This window comes from Coturnix japonica, chromosome 16 (genome assembly GCF_054131305.1).
Source record: "Coturnix japonica strain WE chromosome 16, WE-NBRP24, whole genome shotgun sequence".
Classification (NCBI taxonomy): Eukaryota; Metazoa; Chordata; class Aves; order Galliformes; family Phasianidae; genus Coturnix; species Coturnix japonica.
This window is the reverse complement of record NC_140678.1, coordinates 8278902-8305216: the sequence shown is the minus strand read 5'-3', so window position 1 is coordinate 8305216 and position 26315 is coordinate 8278902. Positions and strand designations below refer to the sequence as shown.

General features: G+C 43.5%; 1 protein-coding gene across 6 annotated transcripts in view; it reads left to right on the top strand.

Annotated features, from left to right (window-relative positions):
• Window positions 1-26315, top strand: part of LOC146758237 (receptor-type tyrosine-protein phosphatase T-like) — a 264795-nt gene that overhangs the window by 138695 nt on the left and 99785 nt on the right. The gene's annotated exons all lie outside the window — the stretch shown is intronic.

Sequence of the window (26315 nt, the reverse complement as noted above, 5' to 3'; positions counted from 1 at the left end):
GGGCCACAAGCGTGCAACCAAGTCGCGAGTCGACTAAGGACTGATGTTCTGTTGTCAGGGTCCCCGTATTTATAGTGGTTGTCAGGGAGGTGGTTTGTGACATCAGAAATCCATGGCAGTGTGACCGTTAGAATGTCCCATGGTGACCAAAACATGGCTGTGTTGGGCGTGGGGAGGCAATGGCCTGAGAGCAGCCATAGTTTTCAATGGGGATGGAGGTTGCATATAATCTGAAAGATGAATAGAAATAAAACCAGCTCACAGTAATAAACAGACAAGCCAACAAACTTTGAGGCAGTGTGTGCTATTGAGATCCTTCAGTCATTTGCATGAGTTCTGGGTACAGTGAAGCACATTTGAAACATTTATACACCAGTGCACACAGCAGGTGGAAGTAGGTAGAGCAGCGGGAAGTCTTGGCACTGTCCCATAGCTGCAGTGTCATTGGCATTAGCAAAATGTGTTGGGAAGAGCCCTGTGCCTGTTGTGTCATGATGGACGGTTACTGGAACTTCATCAGAGACAGGCAGGGCAGTTGTGGGAGAGGAAGTGAAGTGTTGCCACCCTCCTGGGATGATGACACTGATGATGTATTCTTTAAGGACCTGAGAGGTACCTGTGCATCAGGTGCTCTTGTCCTTACAATGACTTCAACTTGCCAGATGTTAAGGGTGAATATGACACTGCTGGTATAAAACAAGTCCAGGAGAGTCCTAAAAATGGCTTGATGGTAATTTCTTAGTACAGGTTCTATGGGAACCAATTAGGAACGGTGCTTGTAGATTTGTTGCTTTTAAACATTGAAGTTGAAGTTTCAAATCCTTGGTGGCTGGTGGGAATTTGTCACAAAACTTCAACCCAGGATATCAATACCACCAATATCTGCCTGTGATGTCCTGGGCCACATAATAAAATAGGAGGCCTTACTTTTGGAGCTGTTCTCATAGCTTGCATTGAATAGGATGAGCTTGGATTGTGACCTTTGCTTCTGAAATCCTCTGCATCCTCTGGTAGCATGTCAGAACTCAAGAGTAAGCTGGTGATTAGATTTTTAACAGATAGGAGTTTAAGTCCTTATTAAGCTGTGTGGAAGATGTAACATGGCTGTATGCAGTGATATGACACGTAACCAGAATCAAGAGCATGGGGATCATTTTGTAACCTCTAATTCCTGAGGGAATCTCGAACACATCCTTCCAGCAAGCACAAGTCATGGCTGCTGTAAATACTAGGGTCTGCTTTGTACAAAGATTCAAGTAGTGCATAAAAGCATTCTGCAAATATATGTATTTTGTTACATTAATCAGTGTGCAAGGTCGTTGTGTGTGTGTATGTTCCATGTGTTAACAAGATGAGAGAGAAGCCCCAAAGAAAATAGAAAATCAAGTCTATGAATTATCTTTTTGAAATTAGACAGTGTCAGCCTTGAAAGTCCTTCTTGTAAATATAAATAATGGGACTTGGTTATTGTTATCCCTAATGATTTATTCATCAAGTAGAAAAATACCTGTATTGACAGTGCAAGATAAATCCATGCTTCTTCACAAACAGGTGACCTAACAGGAAAAAGAATTTAGTTAATGCCAGGATAGCCTTTGACATTGCTTCCTCAAAACCCCACTTGCATGTGTGCAGAAAGAGCAGTGCAAGGCATTTCCAATCGTATTACAAGGGTTTGCAGAGCAGAATGGTGTGGAAAGGTGATCCAGAATGGGGAGCTGGTAAAAAGGGCTGGGTTTATACTGCAATGCTTCAGTGTTATTTTTCTGTAGGCTTGCTCCCCTCTTTGAAAGACATTTCATACTAGTAAAATGTCTGTGATTTTATTCATTCTACCAAGCGTATGATCAGCCTTGCTGAGATCAATGTTCAAGTGGATAACAGTTTCATCTTTGCTTTGTTTTTGTGTCAGTGCTATAAGCAGAACATCTGGCCTTATGGGACAAGGAAGGCATCTGGCTTCTGAGAAGAGGCAGCAGAACAACTCAGATTCTGCTGCTCTGAAAGTAATGCCTCCTGTTTAGTTCCATGGCATCTGCAACAGTTCCTTGCTGCCTTCCATCCCCCCTTCTTGGCTTTCTGTGCCCAGCGCTGAGCACAGGCCGTGCCCGCAGCCTGCCCTGGGCTGCTGTGTGCCCAGGCTCCTACCCAGCACTGAGACCTGGATTGGGCCCTCACCCTGTGGGGCAGAGCCATTCCCACTGGGGAGAGCAAGAGGGGACACGGGATTTTCCAGGCAGACCCTCAAGTACCCACATGGAGAGGCACAGACTGTTTTTGCTTTTTTAAGAATTGCTCAGGTTTTTATTGTTATTACTTTGTGTTGTCCTTTTAAATCGGTTGTGGCCCATTGTTGAAACAGAAGTCCCAGTGGAGCAACTGCAGTGCACCTTGGTGTTGCCCTTGAGCCCTTCTTCCCGTCCACAGCCAAGTCCTCTGCTTCTCCAAAGGAACAGCCGCCTCTGTAGCTTCTGTGCCAGCGCCTGGAGGCCGCAGGGAGCTCGGGGCCGTCCGCTGGACTCCTCGTGCTGTGGTGGTGCAGCAGCTGAGAGGACGCCAGTCCCAGTCCTGCCCTCTTGTCAGGGCTCAGCTGGAGGCTGCAGGAAGCTGAAAGCCATCTGTTGGACTCCTTGTCTTGTCCCGGCGCAGCAGCTTCTGGGACAGCAGTGCCAGTCCTTCCCGTCTCCTCAGAGTTAGGGGAAGAAGAGGTGAGAGATCTTGGGGAAGGCTGAGGATGGAGGGCGGGGAAGAAAGGGCGGCAGGGAGCAGCAGCTGGCGCAGGGGCTCTCTGGCGGATGGTGCCATTTCAACGCCAAGATGGAAATGGAGAGCCCCTGGTGCGCCGCCGATGGAGGTAGCAGCGTCGCCAGGCAGACACGATGTTGGGGTGCCTGCCCTGCCTCGATGGAGGTGGATCCACCTCCATGGGTTCCTCCTCCAGAGGGATGTCCACCTCCATGGGCTCGACGCTGCTCTGTGGTGGATCGACATCCATCGGCTCAGGTTTGCTGCTGCTCCCCTGAAGCCGCCGCTTCTTTGGTGGAGGAGGATCCATCCTCCTCCACGAGGGACAACACAGAAGATGGGAAATGGCTTTGAGTTGCTCCTTGGGCCACAAGGGTGTCACCAAGTCGCGAGTCGACTAAGGACTGATGTTCTGTTGTCAGGGTCCCTGTATTTATAGCGGTTGTCAGGGAGGTGGTTTGTGACATCAGAAAGCCGTGGCAGTGTGACCGTTAGAATGTCCCATGGTGACCAAAACATGGCTGTGTTGGGCGTGGGGAGGCAATGGCCTGAGAGCAGCCATAGTTTTCAATGGGGATGGAGGGTGCATATAATCTGAAAGATGAATAGAAATAAAACCAGCTCACAGTAATAAACAGACAAGCCAACAAACTTTGAGGCAGTGCATGCTATTGAGATCCTTCAGTCATTTGCATGAGTTCTGGGTACAGTGAAGCACATTTGAAACATTTATATACCAGTGCACACAGCAGGTGGAAGTAGGTAGAGCAGCTGGAAGTCTTGGCACTGTCCCATAGCTGCAGTGTCATTGGCATTAGCAAAATGTGTTGGGAAGAGCCCTGTGCCTGTTGTGTCATGATGGACGGTTACTGGCCCTTCATCAGCGACAGGCAGGGCAGTTGTGGGAGAGGAAGTGAAGTGTTGCCACCCTTCTGGGATGATGACACTGATGATGTATTCTTTAAGGACCTGAGAGGTACCTGTGCATCAGGTGCTCTTGTCCTTACGATGACTTCAACTTGCCTGACGTTAAGGGTGAATACCACACAGCTGCTATAAAACAGGTCCAGAAGAGTCCAAAAAATGGCTTGATGGTAATTTCTTGGTACAGGTTCCGTGGGAACCAATGGGGAATGGTGCTTGTAGGTTTGTTGCTTTTAAACATTGAAGTTGAAGTTTCAAATCCCTGGTGGTGGGTGCGAATTTGTCACAAAACTTCAACCTAGGATATCAATACCACCAATATCTGCCTCTGATGTCCTGGGCCAACGTAATAAAATAGGAGGCCTTACTTTTGGAGCTGTTCTCATAGCTTGCATTGAATAGGATGAGCTTGGATTGTGACCTTTGCTTCTGAAATCTTCTGCATCCTCTGGTAGCACGTCAGAACTCAAGAGTAAGCTGGTGATTAGATTTTTAACAGATAGGAGTTTAAGTCCTTACTGAGCTGTGTGGAAGATGTAACATGGCTGTAAGCAGTGATATGACATGTAACCAGAATCAAGAGCATGGGGATCATTTTGTAACCTCTAATTCCTGAGGGAATCTCGAACACATCCTTCCAGCAAGCACAAGTCATGGCTGCTGTAAATACTAGGGTCTGCTTTGTACAAAGATTCAAGTAGTGCATAAAAGCATTCTGCAAATATATGTATTTTGTTACATTAATCAGTGTGGAAGGTCGTTGTGTGTGTGTATGTTCCATGTGTTAACAAGGTGAGACAGAAGCCCCAAAGAAAATAGAAAATCAAGTCTATGAATTATCTTTTTGAAATTAGACAGTGTCAGCCTTGAAAGTTCTTCTTGTAAATGTAAATAATGGGACTTGGTTATTGTTATCCCTAATGATTTATTCATCAAGTAGAAAAATACCTGTATTGACAGTGCAAGATAAATCCATGCTTCTTCACAAACAGGTGGCCTAACAGGAAAAAGAATCTAGTTAATGCCAGGATAGCCTTTGACATTGCTTCCACAAAACCCCACTTGCATGTGTGCAGAAAGAGCAGTGCAAAGCATTTCCAATTGTATTACAAGGGTTTGCAGTGCAGAGTGGTGTGGAAAGGTGATCCAGAATGGGGAGCTGGTAAAAAGGGCTGGGTTTATACTGCAATGCTTCAGTGTTATTTTTCTGTAGGCTTGCTCCCCTCTTTGAAAGACATTTCATACTAGTAAAATGTCTGTGATTTTATTCATACTACCAAGCGTATGATCACCCTTTCTGAGATCAATTTTCAAGTGACTAACAGTTTCATCTTTGCTTTGTTTTTGTGTCAGTGCTATAAGCAGAACATCTGGCCTTATGGGACAAGGAAGGCATCTGGCTTCTGAGAAGAGGCAGTAGAACAACTCAGATTCTGCTGCTCTGAAAGTAATGCCTCCTGTTTAGTTCCATGGCATCTGCAACAGTTCCTCGCTGCCTTCCATCCCCACTTCTTGGCTTTCTGTGCCCAGCGCTGAGCACAGGCCGTGCCTGCAGCCTGCCCTGGGCTGCTGTGTGCCCAGGCTCCTACCCAGCACTGAGGCCTGGACTGGGCCCTCACCCTGCGGGGCAGAGCCGTTCCCACTGGGGAGAGCAAGAGGGGACACGGGATTTTCCAGGCAGACCCTCAAGTACCCACATGGAGAGGCACAGACTGTTTTTGCTTTTTTAAGAATTGCTTAGGTTTTTATTGTTATTATTTTGTGTTGTCCTTTTAAATCGGTTGTGGCCCATTGTTGAAACAGAAGTCCCAGTGGAGCAACTGCAGTGCACCTTGGTGTTGCCCTTGAGCCCTTCTTCCCGTCCACAGCCAAGTCCTCTGCTTCTCCAAAGGAACAGCCGCCTCTGTAGCTTCTGTGCCAGCGCCTGGAGGCCGCAGGGAGCTCGGGGCCGTCCGCTGGACTCCTCGTGCTGTGGTGGTGCAGCAGCTGAGAGGACGCCAGTCCCAGTCCTGCCCTCTTGTCAGGGCTCAGCTGGAGGCTGCAGGAAGCTGAAAGCCATCTGTTGGACTCCTTGTCTTGTCCCGGCGCAGCAGCTTCTAGGACAGCAGTGCCAGTCCTTCCCGTCTCCTCAGAGTTAGGGGAAGAAGAGGTGAGAGGTCTTGGGGAAGGCTGAGGATGGAGGGCGGGGAAGAAAGGGCGGCAGGGAGCAGCAGCTGGCGCAGGGGCTCTCTGGCGGATGGTGCCATTTCAACGCCAAGATGGAAATGGAGAGCCCCTGGTGCGCCGCCGATGGATGTAGCAGCGTCGCCAGGCAGACACGATGTTGTGGTGCCTGCCCTGCCTCGATGGAGGTGGATCCACCTCCATGGGTTCGTCCTGCTGCGGGATGTCCACCTCCATGGGCTCGACGCTGCTCTGTGGTGGATCGACATCCATCGGCTCAGGTTTGCTGCTGCTCCCCTGAAGCCGCCGCTTCTTTGGTGGAGGAGGATCCATCCTCCTCCACGAGGGACAACACAGAAGATGGGAAATGGCTTTGAGTTGCTCCTTGGGCCACAAGGGTGTCACCAAGTCGCGAGTCGACTAAGGACTGATGTTCTGTTGTCAGGGTCCCTGTATTTATAGCGGTTGTCAGGGAGGTGGTTTGTGACATCAGAAAGCCGTGGCAGTGTGACCGTTAGAATGTCCCATGGTGACCAAAACATGGCTGTGTTGGGCGTGGGGAGGCAATGGCCTGAGAGCAGCCATAGTTTTCAATGGGGATGGAGGGTGCATATAATCTGAAAGATGAATAGAAATAAAACCAGCTCACAGTAATAAACAGACAAGCCAACAAACTTTGAGGCAGTGCATGCTATTGAGATCCTTCAGTCATTTGCATGAGTTCTGGGTACAGTGAAGCACATTTGAAACATTTATATACCAGTGCACACAGCAGGTGGAAGTAGGTAGAGCAGCTGGAAGTCTTGGCACTGTCCCATAGCTGCAGTGTCATTGGCATTAGCAAAATGTGTTGGGAAGAGCCCTGTGCCTGTTGTGTCATGATGGACGGTTACTGGCCCTTCATCAGCGACAGGCAGGGCAGTTGTGGGAGAGGAAGTGAAGTGTTGCCACCCTTCTGGGATGATGACACTGATGATGTATTCTTTAAGGACCTGAGAGGTACCTGTGCATCAGGTGCTCTTGTCCTTACAATGACTTCAACTTGCCAGATGTTAAGGGTGAATATGACACTGCTGGTATAAAACAAGTCCAGGAGAGTCCTAAAAACGGCTTGATGGTAATTTCTTAGTACAGGTTCTATGGGAACCAATTAGGAATGGTGCTTGTAGGTTTGTTGCTTTTAAACATTGAAGTTGAAGTTTCAAATCCTTGGTGGTGGGTGGGAATTTGTCACAAAACTTCAACCCAGGATATCAATACCACCAATATCTGCCTGTGATGTCCTGGGCCAACGTAATAAAATAGGAGGCCTTACTTTTGGAGCTGTTCTCATAGCTTGCATTGAATAGGATGAGCTTGGATTGTGACCTTTGCTTCTGAAATCCTCTGCATCCTCTGGTAGCATGTCAGAACTCAAGAGTAAGCTGGTGATTAGATTTTTAACAGATAGGAGTTTAAGTCCTTATTAAGCTGTGTGGAAGATGTAACATGGCTGTATGCAGTGATATGACACGTAACCAGAATCAAGAGCATGGGGATCATTTTGTAACCTCTAATTCCTGAGGGAATCTCGAACACATCCTTCCAGCAAGCACAAGTCATGGCTGCTGTAAATACTAGGGTCTGCTTTGTACAAAGATTCAAGTAGTGCATAAAAGCATTCTGCAAATATATGTATTTTGTTACGTTAATCAGTGTGCAAGTTCGTTGTGTGTGTGTATGTTCCATGTGTTAACAAGGTGAGACAGAAGCCCCAAAGAAAATAGAAAATCAAGTCTATGAATTATCTTTTTGAAATTAGACAGTGTCAGCCTTGAAAGTCCTTTTTGTAAATATAAATAATGGGACTTGGTTATTGTTATCCCTAATGATTTATTCATCAAGTAGAAAAATACCTGTATTGACAGTGCAAGATAAATCCATGCTTCTTCACAAACCGGTGACCTAACAGGAAAAAGAATTTAGTTAATGCCAGGATAGCCTTTGACATTGCTTCCTCAAAACCCCACTTGCATGTGTGCAGAAAGAGCAGTGCAAGGCATTTCCAATCGTATTACAAGGGTTTGCAGAGCAGAATGGTGTGGAAAGGTGATCCAGAATGGGGAGCTGGTAAAAAGGGCTGGGTTTATACTGCAATGCTTCAGTGTTATTTGTCTGTAGGCTTGCTCCCCTCTTTGAAAGACATTTCATACTAGTAAAATGTCTGTGATTTTATTCATTCTACCAAGCGTATGATCAGCATTGCTGAGATCAATGTTCAAGTGGATAAAAGTTTCATCTTTGCTTTGTTTTTGTGTCAGTGCTATAAGCAGAACATCTGGCCTTATGGGACAAGGAAGGCATCTGGCTTGTGAGAAGAGGCAGCAGAACAACTCAGATTCTGCTGCTCTGAAAGTAATGCCTCCTGTTTAGTTCCATGGCATCTGCAACAGTTCCTTGCTGCCTTCCATCCCCCCTTCTTGGCTTTCTGTGCCCAGCGCTGAGCACAGGCCGTACCTGCAGCCTGCCCTGGGCTGCCGTGTGCCCAGGCTCCTACCCAGCACTGAGACCTGGACTGGGCCCTCACCCTGCGGGGCAGAGCCGCTCCCACTGGGGAGAGCAAGAGGGGACACGGGATTTTCCAGGCAGACCCTCAAGTACCCACATGGAGAGGCACAGACTGTTTTTGCTTTTTTAAGAATTGCTTAGGTTTTTATTGTTATTATTTTGTGTTGTCCTTTTAAATCGGTTGTGGCCCAGAGTTGAAACAGAAGTCCCAGTGGAGCAACTGCAGTGCACCTTGGTGTTGCCCTTGAGCCCTTCTTCCCGTCCAAAGCCAAGTCCTCTGCTTCTCCAAAGGAACAGCCGCCTCTGTAGCTTCTGTGCCAGCGCCTGGAGGCCGCAGGGAGCTCGGGGCCGTCCGCTGGACTCCTCGTGCTGTGGTGGTGCAGCAGCTGAGAGGACGCCAGTCCCAGTCCTGCCCTCTTGTCAGGGCTCAGCTGGAGGCTGCAGGAAGCTGAAAGCCATCTGTTGGACTCCTTGTCTTGTCCCGGCGCAGCAGCTTCTAGGACAGCAGTGCCAGTCCTTCCCGTCTCCTCAGAGTTAGGGGAAGAAGAGGTGAGAGGTCTTGGGGAAGGCTGAGGATGGAGGGCGGGGAAGAAAGGGCGGCAGGGAGCAGCAGCTGGCGCAGGGGCTCTCTGGCGGATGGTGCCATTTCAACGCCAAGATGGAAATGGAGAGCCCCTGGTGCGCCGCCGATGGAGGTAGCAGCGTCTCCAGGCAGACACGATGTTGTGGTGCCTGCCCTGCCTCGATGGAGGTGGATCCACCTCCATGGGTTCCTCTTCCAGAGGGATGTCCACCTCCATGGGCTCGACGCTGCTCTGTGGTGGATCGACATCCATCGGCTCAGGTTTGCTGCTGCTCCCCTGAAGCCGCCGCTTCTTTGGTGGAGGAGGATCCATCCTCCTCCACGAGGGACAACACAGAAGATGGGAAATGGCTTTGAGTTGCTCCTTGGGCCACAAGTGTGTCACCAAGTCGCGAGTCGACTAAGGACTGATGTTCTGTTGTCAGGGTCCCTGTATTTATAGCGGTTGTCAGGGAGGTGGTTTGTGACATCAGAAAGCCATGGCAGTGTGACCGTTAGAATGTCCCATGGTGACCAAAACATGGCTGTGTTGGGCGTGGGGAGGCAATGGCCTGAGAGCAGCCATAGTTTTCAATGGGGATGGAGGTTGCATATAATCTGAAAGATGAATAGAAATAAAACCAGCTCACAGTAATAAACAGACAAGCCAACAAACTTTGAGGCAGTGCATGCTATTGAGATCCTTCAGTCATTTGCATGAGTTCTGGGTACAGTGAAGCACATTTGAAACATTTATACACCAGTGCACACAGCAGGTGGAAGTAGGTAGAGCAGCTGGAAGTCTTGGCACTGTCCCATAGCTGCAGTGTCATTGGCATTAGCAAAATGTGTTGGGAAGAGCCCTGTGCCTGTTGTGTCATGATGGATGGTTACTGGCCCTTCATCAGCGACAGGCAGGGCAGTTGTGGGAGAGGAAGTGAAGTGTTGCCACCCTTCTGGGATGATGACACTGATGATGTATTCTTTAAGGACCTGAGAGGTACCTGTGCATCAGGTGCTCTTGTCGTTACGATGACTTCAACTTGCCAGATGTTAAGGGTGAATACCACACAGCTGCTATAAAACAGGTCCAGAAGAGTCCTAAAAATGGCTTGATGGTAATTTCTTGGTACAGGTTCTAGGGGAACCAATGGGGAACAGTGCTTGTAGGTTTGTTGCTTTTAAACATTGAAGTTGAAGTTTCAAATCCTTGGTGGCTGGTGGGAATTTGTCACAAAACTTCAACCCAGGATATCAATACCACCAATATCTGCCTCTGATGTCCTGGGCCAACGTAATAAAATAGGAGGCCTTACTTTTGGAGCTGTTCTCATAGCTTGCATTGAATAGGATGAGCTTGGAGTGTGACCTTTGCTTCTGAAATCCTCTGCATCCTCTGGTAGCATGTCAGAACTCAAGAGTAAGCTGGTGATTAGATTTTTAACAGATAGGAGTTTAAGTCCTTATTGAGCTGTGTAGAAGATGTAACATGGCTGTAAGCAGTGATATGACATGTAACCAGAATCAAGAGCATGGGGATCATTTTGTAACCTCTAATTCCTGAGGGAATCTCGAACACATCCTTCCAACAAGCACAAGTCATGGCTGCTGTAAATACTAGGGTCTGCTTTGTACAAAGATTCAAGTAGTGCATAAAAGCATTCTGCAAATATATGTATTTTGTTACGTTACCTTGGCTATTTCATCATCCTGAGCAAAGTAAGTGTTTTGGCATAGATATTTGTTGGCTCCAGTAATTAAACAGCTGTGGTATGAGGAGTGAATTCAAGAAATCCAAGCCCTGTCAGTGCAGTCACCTTTGACCAAGGTGCCTTGGTTCTGCTGTCTCCCCCGAATAGAACAGAATGGTTCAGTTGGCAGGGACCTACTTAAAAAGCTTCTTGGCCTCTTTAGGGATGAAACAAATTTGTGAGGGCATTGGAGTGTCTTTTGAATACTGACATACCCAGGGCGTCAGCATCTCTGTAGGAGGCTTGTTCTAATGTTTGGCCACCCTTGTCATAATGGAATCTTTCCTTGTATCAGCTTTGTGTACTGAAAACTGTGCATTGTAGGATATAGTTCAAGAAGTTATTAGGGATAGTCTGGACTACAGTAGCTGAGAATAGAAAAATACAACATCAAATGTGTAGCTTCAGTACTACTTATGATTTATGGGAGAATGTTCACTGCAGCAGAGGCCTTTGCAAGCTGCCCTGGAGGCTGGGTGGCAAGGCCTGCCTTTCCTTGTCTTGACGTTCCCATGTCCTTCTGCATGTAATGCTCATCCACTATATGCTGAGGAAGGAAAACAATGTTTTAGAGAGTTATCTTTTCTATGAAAATCTGTTTTCGTGTTAGATATGGTTGGAAAATCAGCTCACTCTAATTCAGAAGGAGAGAAAAACTGTGTAATACATTTTCAATGGTCATGTTTGCATAATATATGCAATGCATAATCTTTCTTTCAGTTTTTTTCCTTAGGTCTTTGAGGTAAGCTTTTCTTCATGCTTTGGTGACTTCCATTGCTAAAAATGAGACAACACTTCTGGTAAAGGTTAAGAAAACCTTCAGAGCCTTATTAAGGCTTGTACCTTGACTGATCTGTAGAGCATCTTAGACATCAAAGTAGTAAGAACATCTTCAAAAGATTGATGAGTAATTAAAATCCACGCCTTTTCAGAGCTGCAAATGCGTTGCTATACCAAAGGCTTTACATGCTACAAGCATGTCTACAATTGCCATACAACTGTGTGGTTGAATGCATGAAATCATGTCATGCAGCACATGTATGGGTTGAGAATGCAGAAATCAAGATGTACCAGGCTTTTGGAAATCATAATTGTTGTACTTCACGTGATTTAAAGGTATCTGGAGCTGTAGGCAGCGTGAATGCCGTATTTAAAGTGCTGTGCTTTCACTGACATTGTCAGAGTTTGGTACAAATCCTTAGTTGTGTGTACCCTTATGGCACTGGTACTATCTGGAATTTTAGATACTTCTGGATATTTTATTTCTAGCACCATTGCATATGACATAGAGTCATTTGGTAGTTTCCTAAATGGAAAGAAGTTAAAATCTACTATTGTATTGAGCCATATTGAAAATACTACGGAAAAAATAAGTGTGCTCATGGCCAAGAGAATTAGAGTAAGATGAGCAATATATACCCTTCAGCTCTTAACAAACTGTTTGATAGGCAAATTGTTGCATGCTGAGTCTAAGCGGTTCTGTGAGCAGGAGGAAATCATCCTCCACTGTTCTACCAAATTAGCACCCTGGATGGAGGCTGTGTGAATGCAAAATAGAAATGGAGCAAATGATCTCAGTTCTTGTTAATTCCTTTATGCCTTATTGTAAATAGAACAACTAAAATCTTGAACTGTTTAAAGTAAAAGCGTTCTGAATAGAATACGTTAGGAGGAAATTAAAACAGGATGGAATTCAGAAAGATCTCTTGGAGGAAAGTTTGCACTCAGCATACGGTATGTGTTTCACAGCGCTGTGAAATCAGACTTTCATCAAGTTATCTATGTTGAAAATGTAAACCTTCAGCCTGTTACCAGTTTTAGTGGAATATGCTGAGCCTTTGCCTTACTAGGGTGAAACATAATTGCGTGTCCTCAAAGCACAAGCTGCAAGTGGTACACATTCAAAATGGAAAGATGTGTTTTAAATGAACTGTCTGTAGGTTTGGAAATTGGATTCTTCCTTTACAGTATGAGGAGGCAAAATAGCAAAGGAAATTGTCAGGCAGCAGGACTGCTCAAATTCCATTCCTCTGGGGGCTCACATCATGGTGTTCTGAATACCAAAAGTAAGAGGAAAGACTAAACAAATGGACAAGAGCTTGGGGTTTGTGTTTATTTATTTATTTGTTTTTAAATGTAGTTTTTATGTTTATATCACAAGCAGCAGTTGTCTGTTTTGGGTACTTTTCCTCCCCAGCTGCTGAAAATGATACGGATACAGAGCCAATCTGAGCATGGACTGTGTTTTAAGCTGTTATCATTTTTACTGCTCTTCTAGACAATGTTTTTTTAATGTAGTATATTCTCTATTCCTTTCAGTTCAGAGCTGGGAAGGGAACAGCTCTGTGCGTGTAACAACACTGGGCTCTTGACGTTTGGTTGCAGTACCTCCATGTTGTTGTGTATCGCTGGCTCAAAGATGGTAAACTTCAGGCAGTATTCCACAGTCAGCTTTTGGGTACTGGGCTCTGCATTCCAGTGCGTCTCAGTGCTTTAACAAGTAACTACAGAAGACAGTTTAAATGCTCTTAAAAAATAAAACTAAAAACTGAGTAATCTTGATTGCTTGAGAAATGCATGTGCTATCCAAACACAATACCACTGCCTTGAAAAACTGATTAGCCCGATGATCCAATAGGCTACCTGTACGTACACTGACATTTAAAGGAAAATCTAATGGGTTTCATGAGGTTGCTCACCATGCTGCATTTTGTAGATCAGCGCTCCTTGTGAATGGCAGCTGTGAGCAAGCTAAGCAAGTTATTTCAATTGAGCATCCATAAAACCTCAAGAGTAGAAACACCGTTGCATGGCTGTCAGAAATGCTGAGCTTATTTTAACAATCGTTCCCCTGGGGTATGAACTTCCTAATTTATTCTGTAAGTCTTCACCTGTGGGTAGACTGCCATCCCAGTGCCTGTGGGCAGAATAATGCATGCTGACCCTGCTGTAGCACACATAGAGTTATGCTGCTTGCAGTCAAAGTGAAAGTGGCCTCTAGAAAGGGAAGAAGTCCTAAGATCCCTCTGATATTTTTACTATGTGTTTGCCTATGTAACTGCCTATGTTTTTGGATCATGTTATAAGCGTAAGTAATGCTAATAAATACAAGTTTAAAAGTGATACGTTTTATGTTGTACATGATCACCAGAGGAAAAAAAACTGACTTACGCATTTTGAGGCATTTTCTTATTTCTAAAATGGAGCAGAATGTGGATGCTAGAGAAATCTCCATCCCAAAATCTCTGCCAGGGTGTTGACTTGAGAGCTTCCTGCAGCTGCAATAATAGAGTTCAATATATTAAATCAGGAGGCATAGAAATAGGATTCCAGAGTACATTTCTGTAATAGAGATTAATGGGAAAACTGAAAGCCTGAAAGCTTAATTGTGTCCCCATGCTTGGAATGCTAGTTTGTTTGCATGAATTTGTGGAAATTCTAGTTAGCTCGGTGTAAGTCCTACAGAAATTGCTCATTTGTTTGCAAGGCCACGAGGAGCAATTATTTTTCAAAGATAGATAATCCTACTCAGAAAGATGCTTGTTAATAATTTGGCCCTGATCCTGATCGTGCTGAGTTCAGGAGGAGCTTTATTTGTCTGCTTCATTTAGAGCAGTATCAGAACCTGAGAAAACCGCTCAAGTATGTTTTAATTTGAGTTCTTTCTACCTAAAGTGTTTACAGCCTGTTTCAACAGCGTGCTCATGGAATGGTAAGGGGGAGCTTTGCCTATGGAAAAATCTGTTTCCTTTTGAACTCATGCCAGTACTGAAAACTTCCTTCATGTTCTAAAAATACAACTGAATTTTTCACTTTACCTCTTGGCCATCTTAAACGTTCTGCTGTAATTGCCCAGCCCTCCATTCAAGTCTCGATACTTATGTTGTTTCAAGGCTGTCTCGCACAGAGTTTTAGGTTTTTTTATCTTGCTGTTCCAATTGAAGAATTAAGAAGGGTTATGTGTAGGAAACCATGCTACTGTTTGTCCTTACACTGAAGTAAGTTTATTCAAGCGTTGCTACATTTGGTGGCATCTTTGAAGACTGAAAGTATGAACTAAGAGAGATTGTTAGGGCTGCCATGGAATAAAGCAAATAAGTCATAGAATCATAAAAGATGACTTGGTGTCATCTGCAAACTTACTGAGAGTGCACTCAATCCTCTCATCCAGGTCATCAATAAAGATCTTAAACAGGACAGACCACAGTACTGAACCCCTGGGGAGCACCACTAGTGCCTGGTCACTAGTTGGATTTAACTCTGTTCACCACCACTCTCTGGGCCTGGTGTTCAGCCAGTTCTTTACCCAGCAAAGAGGGTACTGATGCCAGCCATGGGCTGCCATTATCTTGAGTGGTCAGGTACCCATCTGCATCCAGTAAACGATGGAGATTCTCATTAGCCCTTCCCCAAGAATAGAGAACTCTACCATTGCAGGATTGCTCTGCATAAGACAGCTCCTGGCCTCCACATCTCCATCAGTTCTTCTGTTTGTGAACACCAGGTCTAGGAGTGCACCTCCCCTGGTAGGCACTCTTACCAGCTGTGAAGTTTGTCTTCCATAACTTCTAGAAGCCTCCTAGACTGTGGGTCTAGATTAATGTGCAGCGTTATATTTCCAGTATTTATCAGGGGAAGTTAAAGTCCTCAATGAGAACAAGGGCTGGCAATCATACAGCCTGTGCCAGCTGTTCACAGAAATGCCTTGTCTGTCTCTTCATCCCGATTAGGTTGTCTTTAACAGACCCCCACCTGGATGTTCGCCCTGTTGGTCTTCTCCTGGATCCTTACCCACTCAGATTCAATCTTATCATTGCTGTCCCTTTGAAGATAAAAATAACATTCCACTTTAAAAAATAATTAAATAATAAAAAGAGCCTATTAAGAATAACTTTGAGGTCTAGTACAGACACTTGAAATTGGGGTAGAAAGATAATTTCAGACTAAGGTAATAAGAGATTCTAAGTTTATTTAAATCTCCTGGCTGCGGGAATTGAGGACTGATGAGTCAGCTAGAATCAGAATATCAGTAATTGGGTTCTTTTTTAGGTACAGAAATCTACACTTCAGGTAACCTAACTGATTACTTTGCACTAGCATTATTTTTTTTTTTCTCTTGGGAGGTGTGGGGGGAGGTTTTTTTTCCTTCTTTGATTCTTGGTCAAACAACCACTTGTGGTTTTAGTAACAAACAAGAAAACTTCATAATTCTCTGAGGAATTTTTTAGGGGAAGGACTTGATTTGCTAATGTGCTTTTTCACAGCTGCTTAATTGGCTACTGAAGAGAAGAGCCAGGAGTCTCTTTCTTTAACATAAAGAAAAAGAGATGATCCTAGAAAGCTTGGAGGTAAAAACGATTAAAACAATAACAAATAGATGAATCCACTTAGGTGAATCCAGCATGACAGACTAACCAGCAGAGCACTATGACGTTCTAATTTACAGAAATTTCTTCAATGCCAGTGTAATAATGGATTAAAAACTGGATTTACCAGGGATTTCAAAGCTTTTGAAATACCTCCCGAGAGTTTATTAAATAAAGTAATCCTCATGGGAGGGTTAAAATTCTGTTTGGGATTTGAAGGCTACTGAAGATAGAAAATAGTCAAATGTGGCAGAAGGTTAACAAAGGATTGCCCAAATGACTTTCCTAATAGCATATTAAACTGCATTCTGTAAGAGGAAGCGAACAATTAAATAAGTAGCATGGCACTGACTGCAAAATTTGTTGAGAACTGTGAGGAACTTGAGCTGAAGGAAGAGCTGGCATACTTGGGTGTTTAGAGGCTCTGAGGATTTCTCAGCAAAGTTATGAACTATTTACGTCACATTCTGAACATCTCTGTTTGTGTACATTTAACCCTTCTGTCACTTCTAGCTCCATGTGTTTAACCAAAGTGCCAGGACTTGGTGCAGTGTTTGTTATGTGGTTGCTAAATAATGCTCTTCATTTAAGCGGGGTCCCGGTGGCGTCAATTCATGGCTACATTAACCAGTTATTTTGGTGTGGCTGGTACAACATTTGAGTTACCTTCTGGGGATAAAGGTGGATTTAGGTTATGTCAAAGAACTTAGCAGGTAAAATATTGGAAGTTTTCACCCAAAAAGTGGTATAAACTCAGTCTGTATCACCTGCGGAGCTTGGAATGGATGTTGCACAGCCATGTTTCTCAGCAGGGAAGAGCATGGCCAGAAAATGTGATTCAGTTAATGCTATTAATTTCTAATCAAAATCTAACATTGTGTGTATAACGCTATTAGGTTCTAAATGAACTGCAGTCCACAGGGCATAAATGTATACACACTTTTGGGCAATTTAGTAAAAATAAATAAATTCACACAGGCGTCCAACTGGGCTCCAAAAACCACATGTGAATAATAGCCTCTGTGGATGTTAATAATCTTGTTGCTGCTTACTATCAAAAAGACCATGAAGTGAGTCATGATCAACTATTGCAAACTATGCACATTGAGTGTGCTGAGCGTACTTGTTTGACTAAAGCACAGGGATGTGTCCTGTGGCTCAAAGGCAGCTTCTTTTAAGCTACTCAAAGAAAAGCTTTGTTATTGAGTACAGCTGTCAAGTTGAGTAAAAATGTTTGTCAATATTCAGTAACTATTGGGCTTTTACTTAGGCTTCTGTGTAGTGATTGATCCAGTTCAGTAATCGTTAATTGCAACTGCATGGTTTGGGACTTTTTATGAGCACAAATATTGCCTTGTGTTCTGAGCCAGCCACCTATTCATCCTGTTACTGAGAAATGTCTTCTGCTTGGATTAAACTAGTATTTTATTGTGGAGAGTTTAAACCTTCTCTGAATGGTAGTGTTAGTCAAGGCAGTATTTCATTTTCTCTTCCTGAGGCATAAATAATGTTCAGCTAGAAAATGACCACCCTAAGAGGATAACATGCTTGGAAATGAGGATGGTGACTCTTCTGCTTAGGTTGCTGTAATTGTACCAGGGGTTATGATAGGCAAACAAACATTGCCTGTTTAAAAGAAAAAATCTGGTTTAATTTAGTTCCCATGGGAATGAGCAAATCACAGTGATCACAGCTGGTAAAGGTGTGGGCTGAAATGACTGAGGCTCCTTTTTGCTGTGCCAATACGCCTCCACAGTGGCCTGCATGAACCTCTGCTTTTGCAGTTTAGAGCTGCTCCTTTTGAGAAATTCTTGCTCTGCCATACAGTGTGGTGACTTGTGAGATGGGCTTCATTATTTTCTGAATTCTCTCTGCCAAACTCCATCGTTGGCTGCACTGCAGTAAACCCAGAATAGCATCACTGACTTAACAGCAATTAACACTTTCTGTTAAAACCAAGCTCCGTGAAGTTGGGAGTTTGTTACAAAAATAACTCACCAGCCAACCTTTGTCATATTCTGAGTTGAGAGTTGTGGTGCTGATCTCTTAAGTGTGTAAATAAGTGACCATATGGTCAGAACTCTGTTACGTAAAAACAAACTCCTTAAGAAACAATTCCTCTTCAGACATTGTTTGCTGCAGTTGCCTTTTGGCATTGCATTTAATATGTGTTTTCTGTCACAAATACAGACGGTAATAATCTCTCCGCGGTTGCCTGGTGAATGTTACATAGACAGACATATGGAAGTTTTACACAAGTTGCAGAGGCCGTAAAAGTTGGCCAGCAATGGAGCTGCATGCCTGCTAATGAGGTATTTGGTTCTGGCTGGCGTACAACACACTTCTTATGCTTTGGAATGACATAATAAATTATTTAGCCATTTGTCTTTAATGATTAAGCAAAGATAGAATCCAGTGTATTGAAAATAAGACTGTGCTTGGATTACTTGGAATCTAGTACCTTCTAATAGACTAATAGTTTTGCTAAAATACTTCTGGTAGCCCTCATGCCAACTCCAAAGGTTATTCCAAAGTTCCTTTTGGAAAATACACAAGTGTTGAGGTCCAACTTGCATGGCCATTTAGAATTTTTATGAATTGCAACAGCAAGAAAGCCAGGAGTCTATGAACATGTGCTCCAGATGGCTGTCTTATGGGGCACTGGAAACAGGCAGTGGGTTTTGTCTGATGCAGAGTTAGGTGCTGTGGAGCATCTGAGAACCTTGAGCTCCAGCAGCAGGGTAAGTGTCTGGTGGTGTTCCATCTCAGTGGCCTTAGATGAGTGAAAGTAAAGTAAACTAAACCAAGCCGTTCTGTGAACCTTGAGCCATCCATCCGCGCACCTCTCAAATGAGGCTGCATCTAACAGATGTCTGCTGCATACTTGAAGAATGAGGCATAACGGAGTTTGCAGTCATCTTTTAGAACGTGTGTAGAGGAGAGAAAAAATGTGTTCAGAAGCAAACCAGAAATGAGAAACACTGTAAATACAAAGTAAAAGTAGAGAATAAAAGTGTATTCTAAAGAGGGGCTGTTGTTTTTGAATGACTTTGACTGGTCTGACATTGTATCTGAACAGTGCAGGATAGTTGCTCTGTGCGGGTAGTTACAAGTTGTTATATCATGTCTGTTGGCCGTTACTTGTATATGAAACATTCAGACAAAACAGCTTTCAAAGCCAGAAAGAAATTATGTTCCTGGTTTAGTGCATACTGTGTCTGTTCAGGCGTATCAAAGCCTGTTGCCATTGGCTGTCCCAGTCCAGAGGGGCAGCAGAGCTTCCCTTTGCCTTGCTGCCCTTCCTCCAATAAGAGCTGATGTAGCATTAGCTGTAATGTACTCATTTAATTCTTTAATGACTTGTAATCAACAACTGAAAACATGCTTTCCTTGAGCCTTGGTTGGAGAGACCTTTATTTTTAGCCATTGAGTTGTAATGAGATGGGGAATTTTATTTTTAAAGTAAGTTCCATATTTGTAAGCAAAGCTATGAGGTGCACGTTCTAAACAGCAATTACTTGTTCAGAAAAATCTGTACTGACTGCTACCTCTGAACTCATTTGTTGTTGGCATTTCCTCACGAGAGCGTTCTTTAGCATCTGTCTGTAAATTATGCTCATTACACAAGCATTTGCATGCCTGGAACCTAAATAAATGGTCAGTGTGTTTTCAGAGAGTGGGTCCGGGGGTTCTACACTGAAATGCTGCGTTTCCCATGAGTGAGAGAAGCACTTGGCAGCAGCCAGTTGGCCATGGGTTAAATCAGGTGAAGAAGATATTTAGTATTCTGCTGAACTCTGAGCCTTCTTGGAACTACATTTGCAAGAGGCTTTGAGGCTTACTAATGTCCCTACAACTCATTCCTGTGGGCCTCTCTTTCAAGGCTCAGCTGTAATAAAGCTCTTGAGTGCTGAGAACAAGATTTGCAATGTCTTTAAACATAGATATTATGCTGAGTTACGGCTATTCCCTCTATTTTGCTTATTTGCCCATTTAATAACCTATGCCTTATTAAGTGTTTAAATCAGTTCTCTACATTTTACCGAAGTGTTAAGGTAGTAATTGATAGGATGAATAGTAATCAAACTACTGGAACTGAAAATCAACAATAACTCCTCATGGTTTTAGTGTATATTTTCATGCGATTTAAAAAATGATGATGCAAACAAGAAGGTATAATTAAAATCAAAGAGACTTCTGATCTTTTGATTGTAGAGACACGTGTTTATTATTACAAGATTCATTTATCTGATAAACTGGGGTAACTTCATTGCTAATGGATCCTTTTTTTGCAGTACTGCAAAGCAATTCATACTGTATTTATAAATAATGGAATAAGGACAGTCTCAAAGCATGCTACAGCAGTGACCTTAGCAACAATGAATGAAGGCAGTGAATCCATTAAAAAGTTGTTCGCCACTGAGATTTATAGAATAGTTTGTGATTCCACAGCACTGTTTGCTTCTCAGGAACAGGCTGATGGCTGTGACAGTCACTCTTTCAATAAATAAACATTTACAAAACATGGAAAGACAATTCTGAAGATGACTGTGGAGCATTGCGGTACGCAGAGCATTTGTAAGGTACATGTAACACATGAGCGATGGCTTTCATCTGGGGTCTGATACCAAGGATTTTTGCTTTGTAAATTAAAATTTGAGGGAAAGAGGTGATTGGAGCACAGATGTTATTCCAGCAAACACCAGCTGCCGGTGTTCTTCCTCTGGTTGATGATGGAAGCAACTTGCTTGTGAGGCTTGAGTGGTAAGCAATAGCACTGGACAGCATTGTGCACCTTCAAGTGTGAAATTTTATCATGAGTCTTTGTGATAAATCATCCCTATTACAGACCAGGGCTGTTAGATGGCACTGCTTTCAGGATTCATCTGATGGAGGCTTAGATCGAGGTTCTTTGGTTATCAGAGTTGTAGTTAAGTATCACTACTGTGTTTGTGCTCCATACAGATGTTAGTTAACCTCTAAGTGCTGATCTTCCACTGCATCTAGCAGTAGTTTGGGTACAGGTATACCTGCATTGAGTGCATAGCTGCTTGGGACTGCTCTGGGCTGGTGGTGAGGCCACAAAGTCCCTCTGCTAATAAGAGACCCTGCTTCAGAAGGGTCAGTGAGGCGACAGTGCCACAATCTTCACATCCTTTCAATGAGTACAGCAAATATTTGTAGTCGCTGAAGCAATATGTAATCAGTCTTGTTTCCAGAGAAGATTTATCTTATAAAAACCCTCAGCAACATAATTCTTTTCACGACATAAATATCCAGAAGAAAACGTCTTTACAAATAAAGGCTGTCTCTTTAAAAAATATTTTCCTATTATCCAACAGTTTCCCAAGTGAATGAATTGTCCTCATGAATTATATGGGACTGAACTTGCAGTTTATATTCCTGTTTATCTGTGAATCAAGCTCTTTCTTATTCCATGGCAGATTAATTCAGTGTGGCCCACATTTGAGAGATAAAACCCACGGGTCTGATTTTGTCCTAATATTTGAAGAAGGGATAGCAGCTATGAGATACGCCTTGTTTAATTCTGAGTTTGTACAAGCGCTGCTCGCTGTGGTTCATCAGTCAGGAGAAGAGATTTCTGAGCCTTCTTCAGCTGTTATTACATGTAGCTGAGAAGGGCAGGGGTAGAAAAATGAGGAAAGTACAATGGTAACTTTTTGTGAAGAAGAACTGTGAATTTCATGGTTTTAACTTTAAGCAATTATATGGAAATACTTTCTTTCTTTTTTGGTTTTGTAAGATGTGAAGTTACCAGAGCTCTCTTGGTCCTGTAATTCAACTGCAGAAGAAGTGCTATGAAGCTACGGAGACCAGAGTCAGGACAAAGCTTCATGTGTTTCCAGGTCAGGGTGTTGTTATGGTCTGGGCTGGTGGTGGTAGCTGTGGAGGTGTGCACTGGTTGGCTGGCAGTAATTGGTGGCATCTCTAGTTTGGCATCAAACTATGGGAACAGTTGATACAGTCAAGGGTAGGACCACCATCCAGAGGGGTAGAGGCAGGCTGGAAGAAATACTGTGAATGTGGACGTAGACTAGTCAGGTAGAGGGCAGCCTGAATATAAGTCATCAGCATGTTCTGACTGCTGATGCCATCCTGGGCTGTATTAACAGGGACCTAGCCAGCAGACAAATAGAAGTGGTCCTTCCTTGCTTGCCACTCATTAGATTGCCTTTAGCCTATTGTGTCCAATTTCGGGTGCCCCAACATCACAGACTCTGATGAAAGGGAGGGAGGAAAGTGAAGGCCACCGAGTGAGTGGTCAGGGCAGGAGCCAGCACCCTGGGACAAGAGGTTGAGGAGTGATGACATTGTTCAGGCTCGGGCAGGAAAGATTTGGGGGGGTCCTGGGAGCAACACCTCAGTGCCTCCAGGATGGGGTAGAGTCATTACTGCACTGAGTGGCTGGAGGGTGAGAGACAAGGGGTATGGGCTGAAATGAGAGGTTATAGGGGTGACAAAAAAACAACCTGAGGGCAGCCAAGTACTGGAGCAGGTTATCCAGAGGGACTGGACCATCTGGGAGGCTTTAGAGAGTCAGTGGGGAGAAGAGATGACCCTGCTCTAAGCACAGAAATGGACTAAATATGATGCCTTAGATATTACCTGAGGCCCCTTCTGACTGAAATTATTTCAGGTTGCTTCATTCCATGCTAACAGGGTCAGGTGTCAGGCCCTTCCTTTTTGAGGGTAGAGTTGTTCTTTGGTAACCAGAAGCACTGTGTCTGAAAAAAAAAAGTGCCTGTGCTGTGATGGAGCTGCTGGAAAAGCAGATTGATGTACTGGGAGAAAGAGTTTGCTGTTTCAAAGAAAGTTCTGTACTTTCTGATTTGGGTTCTCAGGGTTTCCGAAGGCTGTTTTTGCAGTTGAGCATTTTGACAGTTTTCTTTTCAAGTTTACATTCAGTCTTTAATGGTTGCTGTAATTTTACTTTTAAACAGCGCAGTTCTTCAAAGGCAGCAGTGAAAGAGCATCAGCTGAGGTCTGTCTGGTGATCATGAGGGGTTCTCAGTGGCTCATTTCTTCAGCTGTCATTTGTCAGAACACACTCATGTAATCTTAATGAACAATGTGCAAAGCCATTAAAAACTCAATTACGGCTTTCTTTTTTACTGCAGACGTGAGAAAATGCAATCATAAAGTGCTGATGTGTAAACACAATAGCCACCATCTGCTACAGAGCAGCATTTCAGCTCAAAAAGAGGGTATATGTTGCAGATGCATCAATAATAGGAAGCTTATCAAGGCATCATTATGCACCAAGCAGGGGAAAAATTGAAATTTATGGCCAGCTAGAGAGCTCTTCATGGTTTAATTCCCCAATTTTCGGTGGTATGTTTAATAACTATAAGAGAGTGCCTTTTTATGTTCACTGTCATTTGAATGGATTTTTAAAAATGAATTTATTTACCATCTTTCTTTTCTCCATGCTTTTGACTGATCTGAACGCAGCACATTTGGTTTTAGTTATTCAGGAAGGTGGCAAAGCCAGCAAGATATTAACTGATGTAACCTGTTGGTTCAAGAGCACTAAATTTAATTGACCTCATATTCAGCTCCTTTAATGAGCATTTACTTCTGTGTCCAATAGAAACAGAACAACCCAACAACTTTCACACAGCAGAGATCATTTCTTCTCTTCAAACTTTCCCATTTCAGTGTCTATTTGATGACATTTGAACTTTCCAGATGGAGGTAAACAAAAACAGCACTCAGTGTTTTTTTCTGCTCTCATTACTGTTCAAAGTCAGTCCAAATCAGAGTTTCTTCAAGGAATCTTTTGTTTTATACACATTCATGCCTGGAGAAATTTAAATAGGTTTTCAGTCATTCATTGATCAATAATTTCTGTTTGTGACACGTTAATGCATTCCCTAGTTCTTTATATGAGTGAGAAATGTGACAAATGGCTTGTTGGTGCCAGACCCGCTTGTACCTCTTTTATTTGCACATACAGGCCTATAAATTCAAAAGAAGTCCCATCAGCTTCAATTCTGCGCTCATGTTAAAGAAGTCTGTCAGGCTCTGAATCGCAATGTGTCAGTTTTTATTACAGCTAATAAGGCAAAACACGCTTGTCCTTAAAAGGCTGTTCTGAACTCTGTTTGTTTGTTTACTTATTGCTGATCTCAGAGCTACTGGTAAGCAATGCGTCCTGCCCAGAAAAGCTTTAGTGGCATGGACAGGTAGTCAGTGCATCCCAGCTGCTGGTCCAGGAGCACACAGAGCAACCTTTGGAAGGTCCTTGAGGGTAGGGGATGGGTTATGCATTCAGGTTCACAGTGCAAGAAGGGAAATGAGAATCACATACAGCTAGGTTTGTTTGGAGGGTAATTTGTGGTAGAGGGTATAAATTATTCACAGCAGTGAGATTTTGTGAGATAGCAACGTTCTTGTACCCACTGTCAGTCATGGCATGGGTGAAGTTTAATAATATCCCCTCCTAAGGGCAGGCTTGGGGTGTTGAGCACCAACTTGACCTGGCAGGAAAAGACCTTCCTGAGGCAGCTGCTATTTGAGGTCTCTGTGGAAGTAAGAGCAGGTAGAGACACCAGATGGCACAGTTAAAGATGGGAGCAGCACCAGTAGTGGAATTTTTTTTTATCTTTTTCACAATCATGTAAAACAGTCTCTCCCCTCAGGACTTTACTGGAGACAGTTATGATCTTAGAGCCTTTTCTCTTGTATTTCTAGGCATGCTATGGGGTGTGGGTTTTTGTTTCTAAGGCATCCAGAAATGAGAACCAAGGCTGTGAATAACATGCAAATGGCAATGATTTTTTTTTTTTTTTTTTTTTTTTTTTTGGTAAGGCTATTCTTCCCATAACGAAGGCTGATTATTTTATTAAGTGTTTTTTTGCTTGATGGATATTTCACTCACTCACGTTGTGTCAGTCTCTATGTACAGGCTCTATACTCCAGAGTTATTGTACAAAAGGCCATTGTCGTTCTGCAAATAGGGTATGATTCATTTTTGGTGGGTGTCAAAAACTAAAATTGTAATTATTGCTTTGAACTTTTACTAAAAGCTGATGTTTTTCTCCCAGAGGAATGCTCCTTATTTTCATACGTGAATCTGTAAAAGTGAAATCCTCCTTAAGTCTTTCTATCATTGAAACGCCTGCCTGATGTAGTACAGTTCAGGACCCTGTTGTGCTGGGCACTGTATAGCTTCAGAGTAGATCTTTAGGGCAGGGATCCATCTACTATCCAAATAGATAAGGATTTCCAAATAGGGAAAGGATGAGGAAGACACCCAGAAGTGAAATGATGTGTGCTAAGATCTGATCAAAGATGGAACAGAAATGAATGACCTCTTCTTTACTGAATGTTTGCTTTGGCTGTAGCATCACCCCTGTATCTTACCTGTTGGAAACTGTGCTTCCTGGTCATAAATTATCCCAGGTGATACAGTCTGAGCCCAAATCTCAGATTGCCACTATTTTAGTTTATTTGGGTGGATCAGAAGATTACTGCAGCACTCAGTGAGAAACTAACTGACGAAGGGGGTTTTGAGTTTGACTGAGAGCAGGAGTGAATCAACAGAGAATGTTTATCAGTCTCACCTTACAGACTTTGATTATTAGAGAAAAAATTGAAGGCTTGGATTCAGCTTTTCTGTTTCTTGAGCTCTTTACTGTGAATTTGGAATCTCTGGATTGGGGGCCATTGGGATTTTTAACCTATCCAAATGAAAGATCGGATCGCTAGAGAGCACCTTACTGTAGCTTTTTTGCTTGTACCGCCTCATCCCCAGCTGTGCCTGCACTGTGCTCGAGTTTTCCAAGGTCTCAGGAGCGTGTGTGATTTCTTGTGAAAGATGCACTTTCTTCTGCATCCGTGCTTTGCAGTCCTTTACAAAATGTATACACATATCACATAAACAGAAACAAACCAACAAACCACCAAAAGCAGTTTTGTGTGAGGAAGTGGCTGGTATCTGGTGGCTTAAAAGAAAATAAAATAGAATATGTATGGCTGTCCACTGGACAAAACTGATCAGAATGTTTATCTGGCTCATCTGAGTGTCTGTCAAACTGCTGTGGCACGGAATTGGGGAAGTCAATAGGTTAGAAGTGAGGCAAGGCTTTTCAAACACAGTGTGCTGTGAACTGCAAGAGGCCAGTAGAGAAATACATTTGTAGCATGACTTGGCAGCTGCAGCAGGACTCTGAATGTCAAGAAGGCTGCATTTGATTAAAAATTATTATGCCTAGCTGCTGACACATAGATTTT